Below are 8,143 nucleotides of genomic sequence, written 5' to 3'. Positions count from 1 at the left end.
GAGATTTAACTCAGAAGACCGTGTCTTCACCTTATTCCCCTTGAGCAAAGGACACCCAGTCCTCGCACAATCACTCTGGTAAGTCTTCAAGGGAGACTTCCAAACCTTCACAGACTTCGTTCACCGGCAATCCACAATGACTCTTGGATGCTCAGAACGCGACGCCTAACCGGCTGGAGGATTCACAGTCCTCAAGTGTAATAAGTCTTCAGGTCACACAGACAGAAAGACTTCAGTGATGCCTAACACTCTTTGGCTCTGGGTGTTTGGGCTTTGTCCTCGCAAGGATTTCTCTCTCTCAAATGCTTCGAGGTGGGTTGCTCTCAAACGACAAAAGCCGTGCACAAACTCTGAGCAGCCACCAATTTATGGTGTAGGGGGTGGGCTATTTATAGCCACTAGGCAACCCGACCTGATTTGTCCAAAATGACCCTGGGTCACTAAGGAACTGACACGTGTTCCAACGGTCAGATTTCAAACACACGCGGCAACTTTACTTGGGCTACAAGCAAAGCTGACTCATCCAGCTCTGGATAAGATTTGCTCTCATTGTCTTCGCTCGAAGACATAGGATTTGGTTGAGCATCACTTCAGTCACTCTGACTTAGTTCACTTGGACCCCACTTAACAGTACGGTGGTTCCTATGACTCAACAAAGAAGAAAAGGAAACAGCGAAAACACACAGTCTTCGCGCTCCAAAGTCTTCACGCAATGTCTTCTCATGTCATAGTCTTCAATATGAATATCTTCTCATACCACCATTGTCTTCAATGTCTTCATACATTTTTAGGGGTCATCTCCGGTAGGTAAACCGAATCAATGAGGGACACTACCTGCGTTATCCTGCAATTCTCACAAACGCATTAGTCCCTCAACCAACTTTGTCGTCAATACTCCAAAACCAACTAGGGGTGGCACTAGATGCACTTACACCCGATCAGTCTCGGAATCCCGGTTCGCCAAACATTTCGACAATGGTAAAACAAGACCAGCAAAGCCGCCCGATTGTGCCGACAAATCCCGATAGGAGCTGCACATATCTCGTTCTCAGGGCACATCCGGATGAGCAGTATGTACGGCAACCGAGGATACCCCAAGTTGCCTCAGGGCGGCACCGCAAGTGGCTCTAGTTTGGACCAACACTCAGAGGAGCATTGGCCCGGGGGGTTAAATAAAGATGACCCTTGGGCTCGCGAAAACCCAAGGGAAAAAGGCTTAGGTGGCAAATGGTAAAACCAAGGTTGGGCCTTGCTGGAGGAGTTTTATTCAAAGCGAACTGTCAAGGGGGTCCCATAAATCACCCAACCGCGTAAGGAACGCAAAATCAAGGAACATAACACCGGTATGACGGAAACTAGGGCGGCAAGAGTGGAACTAAACACCAGGCATAAGGCCGAGCCTTCCACCATTTACCAAGTATATAAGGTGCATTAATTAAACATGAGATATTGTGATAACCCAAAGTATCCATGTTCCAACAAGGAACAAACTTCATCTTCACCTGCAACTAGCAACGCTATAAGAGGGGCTGAGCAAAGCGGTAACATAGCCAATCAACGGTTTGCTAGGAAAGGATGGTTAGAGGTTTGACATGGCAATATGGGTGGCATAGTATAGCAAGTGGTAGGTAACGTAGCATAGGCATAGCAAAAGAGCGAGCATCTAGCAAGCAAAGATAGAAGTGATTTCAAGGGTATGGTCATCTTGCCTGCAAAGTTCTCAGAGTTGTCGAAGGCTTGATCCTCGTTAGCGTACTCAACAGGTTCCTCGTGCGCGTACTCGTCTCCCGGCTCTACCCAAAGCAAGAACACAAACAATGGAACCACAATCAAACATGGAGCAATGCACAAGCAACATGATGCAATACATGACATGATATGCGAGATGTGATATGCAATGCAAATGCGGGCTCCGGAAGGGATAATGATGAACAAGGCATCAACTTGGCAAACCAAGTATGCCGCTGGAAAGATGAGATGATTTCGGTTGAAATCGATATAAAGATCACCGGAAACGGATGCACGGTTTGCAAATGGCAAGCAAAACAAGAATGACACAAATCTGCGGTTAACGGCATGATAGCACTTAGAATACATCAAGAAACTATGCTATAGCACCCCCAACATAAAAACAAAGAATATGGCACTGATCTACAGGAGATGCTTGACAAAAGAGGAACACTAAGCTACGGCTAAATCACACCATAACAGGTTCAAACAAGCATGGGAAAGTGCAAAAGATATCAGGTTTGACATGGCATAAACAGCATCAGGTAGCAATGTTCAGAGCAAGCAACCAACATGCTACAGGAACTTATAATATCAAAACAAGGCATGACATGATTCTACTCAAAGCATAGAACAAAAGTCCCTTACTGACCATGAGCCAAAAAGGATCAGAAGAAATGATGGCATGCATGTAAACATAGCAAGTTTCGTTAACAGATTCAGCAAACAGGGCATGGCATTGACAGAATTATGAAGGCACCTTCGTGAGCTCGATGCACTCACTACAGAGCATTTCATGATAAACTAAGCATACATCCATCAAGAAGACATGGCATAGAAGCTAGACATGGCAAGAACAACATCATAGCATACACGGATCAACTACAACAACCTTGGCAAAATTGAATAACATGTAAACAATCTGCCAGGAAACATTTTGTAGCAAAAGTAGAGCACGAAAATGACCATCTAGACTACTCCATAATTTCAAACGGGGGCATGAATGGATAGATCATAACCATATGTTCAAAACGCCCTTACTGAAGTATCTCAAAATAAGCATGGATCTCTCTGTAGCATCAAGTTTACATGGCATAAAAATAACAGCAGAACAGGGACTGAAATCAGCAACATCACGAAGCCTAGTTTGCATGCTTGTGCTAGTCACCACAGAGATCACAAAATACATGGCATACACCCCTATAAAGATGGCATGGCATAGAACAAAACACCAGTAGGGCTCAAGTTCATAACATGCACACATCAATCATGGTAAAAATGACAAAAGTGCATGTTCTGATAAGAATCTGAAACTAACATCACACAGCCCTCTTCCAACAGCATTTCAGGAATCAAGATGATCTCAAATGAAAATGATGCAATGAGATGAAATGATGTACTCATTGAGACAAACAATTCGGTATGCTACACGTCCAAAACGGAGCCACGGGTGCAAAGTTGTGGTGCGATGAACATGCAACAAAATTAATGCCAGAAAAGGACTTAGGGGTTTTTTGGGGGAGAAGAAAGTCAACCAGGGTTCCAGATCGGATCGCACGGACGTCGAGGCGGCCGGAATCTCGCCGGAGCTGGGGAGGAGGCGATGAGGGCGGCCGGAGGAGGAGCTCGGGGCTGGATCTGGCGCCGGCGGCGGCGAAGGCGCGGCCGAGGCGCGGGCGGCGCGGACGGCGCGGCCGGGCGGCGGAGCGGAGGCGGCCGGCGACGGGCTCGAGCGGAGGAGGAGGCGAACCGAGCGGCGGGGTCACGGGAGGCAGCGCGCGGGGCGACGGCGATGGGCCTCGGGGGCCCGAGGTGGGCTCCGCGGGCCGGCGGCGATGTGGGCGTGGGCTCGCCCACGTGGCACGCTACGGTTGGCCAGGGCGGCGGCGACGGACGTTGTCCGGCCGGACCGGATGTGTCCGGCGACGCGGAGAGGAGCAGGGCTAGGGTTAGGGGTGGATTTGATCCGGAATTTCGGGGGAGGAGGTGTTTTTATTGGTAGAAGGAGCTAAAAAGCTCCAAATGAGGTGCGGTTTTCGCCCACACGATCGTGATCCGACGGCGGAGAGCATGGAAGTGACTTAGATGGATTATTGGGCTGTTTTGGAGGGGTGTTGGGCTGCAACCCAAAAGAGGCCTATGCGGTTACCCGGTTAACCGTTGGAGTATCAAACGACCTCCAAATGGCACGAAACTTGACAGGTGGTCTACCGGTGGTGTACCAAGGCCACTTGGCAAGCCTCGGTCCATTCCGAGAACGTTTAACACCCTCTCACGACAAAGAGACAAGAGGGGTGCGCCGGTGCATGTGGGAGCGTCGGAATGCAAAACGGACAACGGAGAAAATGCTCGGATGCATGAGTCGAACACGTATGCAAATGAGATGCACATGATGACATGATATGAGATGCATGACATGAAAAAAATGCAAAATGAAAAACAAAAACCCAACCACGGAGGGAATATCATAGCACATAGCCGAAAATGGCAAGAGTTGGAGTTACAAAGATGGAAAGTTACATCCGGGGTGTTACATCAGCTCAGGCGTTTACAGCCGTTATGAGGATCCTGACTAGATCGCTTTTTTATTAACCGGTCCGTTCGGACATTTGAGACAGGTACGAAGCGTGCGGCTATAGATGCTCTTACTCAACACAAGTAGATACTGTTGAGCATCGTGAAAGGATTGAGCCGAGTGGGCGGAGAGGCTAAGTGCGGAGTGGCCGAGCAGAGTGGGAAAGCACCTTGAACGGAGGGAGAGTCGCCGTGGGATCCTTAGCAAGGACCAGAGCTTGCCAAACGGGTCGGCCAGGCACGGCGCGGCCCAGCCCGCCATAATCGTGCCTCACACGACACAGACCGCCGTGGCACAATTATTAGTCAAGCCGTGCCGGCCCGCGTGCTGCCCCCTCTAGCCCAACACGACCCAGGAGTTGGCAATTCCTTATCGCCGAGGAAACGCCCGCAGCGCCCGCGGGTAGGCTGACCCAGTTCACGGCAGGGCATGCTGCGCGTTGCTCCTTTAGTTTTTTCGTTCATTATTTGTTTTTTCTTTTCTAGTTCCTTTTTCTTTTCTGTTTCTATTTGTATTTCTATTCTTTTTTTACTGTTTCTTTTGACCTATATTATACAAAGTTCATTGTGTGTTACCAAAATGTTCATTGTATATTTAGGAAATGTTCATGGTGTATTACAAAAAAGTTCATCATATATTAGAAATTGTTCAATGAATATAAAGTGTTCCCTATGTTTTTTAAATTTGTTCAGTGGTATATTCACAAATTTTCAATGTGTATTCAAAAATTGTTCAACGTATATTTACAAATGTTCAATGCGTATTGAATTTTTTATCAACACGTATATTAAATTTTCCCCAAAATGTTCGTCACATATTAAAAAAATATTATTGTGTATAATTTAAAATGTTCATCGTATATTATGAAAATGTTCAACGGATATTACAAAATGCTCAATGCGTATTATTCGAAAAATTCCGAAATAAATTCGATGCTTAATGATTCGCGCCGTGAATATATCAAATGGGCTCACTGGTTTGGTTGGCTAGTTCCACTAGAAGGAGGTTGAATTTCTCAAAAAAAAAAAACTAGAAGGAGGTTGCGAGTTCGAGTCGCTATTGCAGCACTTTTTCGGCCTGTTTAGCACGTGCCGTGCCGGCGTGCTACCAGGCCGGCGCAGCTATCCTGGCCCGTTTGGCGAGCTTTGGCAAGGACACGTGGCGGTTGAGGCGTCGGGTACGCACGGATGGTGTTTTGGAGACGGTCTCCACGCAATTTTCTAAGGTCCAAGGCATCCCCATTCCGTCGCCTCCGCCGCCAAAACCCTAGCAGCCTCCGCCGCCATGGACGCCGCCGCAGAGGGAGTGGAAGAATTATTAACCAACTACCCCCAATTCGTGGATTATCTTGAGAATCGAGCACCGGAGGTCCCTCCGGTTGAAGACGACCGCATGGATTGGATTGTCTCCCGAATCATCTCCCTTCTCCCCACACCCTTCGTCCCCGCAGCCGACTCCGACGACGACCATTTCTCCCTCACCTCCTCCGACTCCGAGGACGCCGCCGCCGCCACCGACCGGCACGCCATGCAGGATGGTGGCGGCCAGGACCACATCAGCGACCTCGTGGATGACCTGCTCTCCAACATCGTCTCCCGCCTCCCCACCAAGGAAGCCGCGCGGACAATGGTCCTGTCTACCCGCTGGCGCTGCGTGTGGGCGGCGACTCCGCTCCTCCTCGACGACGCCCATCTCAAGGCCGGGCTCGGCAATTTCAACGCCGTGCGCGCCATTTCGCGCTGCGTCGCCGCTCACCCCGGCCCCGTGCGTGCGGTGCGCATCACCCGCACCTCCTTCCACCGGCAGGAGTACACGCTCGAGCCCCTGGTCGCCAGCCTTGCCGACAAGAACATCCAGGACCTCATCCTCTTCAACCGCCCCTGGCCGCTCGACATGCCGCTCCCCGACAACATCCTCAGCTGTGCCTCCCTCACCCGCCTCTACATCGGCGTTTGACGCTGGCGCTTCCCAGACACCACGCCCCACCGACCCGCCTTTCCCAACCTCCACGAGCTCGGACTTTTCCATTCCATCATGGAGGACAGGGAAGTCGATGCCTTGCTCGCGCACTGCCCCAAATTAAAGATATTCTCGTTTGCCATGGCGTCCGGCCCCCCTCCCCCCATCTGCAGCAGGGCTGACAGTCACTGCTTCCTACTTGGCTCGGCGGGCGGCTCCCCTTTTCGCTTCTGTGTCAGGTCCCGCAGCCTCCGTATCGTGGTCGAATGGATATGCAACTTCGATGAAATCATCGCCGAGGATGTCCCCTGCCTGGAGCGCCTGCTCTTCGAATGCAGTTACGATCAGAGGCCCATCAAGATTCTCCATGTGCCCAGGCTGGAGGTGCTCGGCTTCTTGGACCTTAGCCTTCACGCACTGGAGATTGGTGGCAGCATCATCATGGTAACAGGCTCTTTTAACTTGGGTTATCTGCCCTTAACACTTATTAGGTGATTGTGTAAACAAACAAATTTTTATTGTTGTTTAATTTGCCTCAATGGCAGGCTGGGATGAATGTGAGAGCTAGTGCCATGCTACCAAGTTTAAAGGTACTTGCTGTCAAGGTGCGGTTTTCGCACGACATGGAGGTTAAGATGCTGCACACTCTGCTCAGATGCTTTCCTCACCTCCAGACGTTTCACGTTATGGTAGTACCCGCATCATATAGTCTGTTCATCTCTACACTTGTTTGTCGATTGCGATTCAAGATGATAATTTGGACATCAGCTCATGTGCTAGTTGTTCATTGCTATATGTTCCAAATAGATATTGTAGATATCTGTTCGAGCACTTCTACTTGTATTGTTATGTAATTTGAGGATTCATATGCTGGATGCTGACATTTTCTTTGTGTGCTCAATTCCAGTCCATTCGATCCAGTTCACTTGACACCGTCGGTTGTGCTGAGTTTTGGGAGTCCATGGACTCTTGCGATTGCCTCAAATCTCATCTAAAGACATTCGTCTTCCACGGATTCCAGGGCCTGGACTGTGAGTACATGTTGCTTGGTTATATCTTGAAGAACGGGAAGGTACTCAAGACATTGGGCATTGTTTGTAGTGACGGTGATGGTGTATTGGAGGAAGTTCTGATGTCAGATTCTTTTGGTGTGGGCAATGCGCCATCAGGTGAATGTAGTGGCAGTAATGATGTGATCATGGAGCGAGGCCCTATCTCAGGTTATGTTGGCGAGGGCAGTGTGTCATTCGGTGGAAGTAGTGGCAGCCCTGATGTGGTAATGCAGGGAGGCCCAATGTCAGGTTCCTGTGGTGAGGGTGATGCTCCAGGTGGAAGCAGCAGTAGTTTTATTTATATTTGCCCCGCCACCCCTGGTTGGAGCTTTCAGAACGCCATTGACTTGTCAGTGGAGGATCCCTTCTGCGTGTTGAGGCATGACAAGGCCCGTATGGCTTCTCGAGTTGAGGCATGAGTAGTTTTTGTTTTTGCTGTTGGTATTAATGCTGGTGTTATTTCACATTAACATGTTTACTTCAAGCTGCTACGAATGTGGCACTTATTTATTAGTTTTTCATAATCTTGTGGTGAACTCCGAAGGTAAGGCTGAGTGCATGAAGATTTGGAAGCTAGTTTTTACTAGTATGTTGCACTCTTGAGTTCTCTTTTGACGAGGATAATATGATTCTGAGTTGTGGAAGTAGCTTGGCTGCATGTTGTTTACAGAGGGGTACCTATCACATCCACAATCTAGATATTGTCATTTTTTGTTCCCATGCTGCAAAGTTGATATATTACCCAGTTTTGTTTTTAACAATGGTACTTATGCTGGCCTTCCCACAATCCAGGCCTTCAACTGCTCGTGTTTGAGTACTTGATAATTTT

At 48.9% G+C, this 8,143-nt stretch overlaps 1 pseudogene; it reads left to right on the top strand.

The window, feature by feature from the left end:
• Nucleotides 1-5,409: 5,409 nt before the first annotated feature.
• LOC123111281 (putative F-box/FBD/LRR-repeat protein At2g05300) lies at nucleotides 5,410-7,923 on the top strand (annotated as a pseudogene).
• The last annotated feature ends 220 nt before the right edge of the window (nucleotides 7,924-8,143 follow it).

The sequence above is a fragment of the Triticum aestivum genome, chromosome 5B, assembly GCF_018294505.1.
Source record: "Triticum aestivum cultivar Chinese Spring chromosome 5B, IWGSC CS RefSeq v2.1, whole genome shotgun sequence".
NCBI lineage: Eukaryota > Viridiplantae > Streptophyta > Magnoliopsida > Poales > Poaceae > Triticum > Triticum aestivum.
Note: the sequence above shows the minus strand (reverse complement) of the source record. Positions and strands in the feature narration are given on the sequence as shown.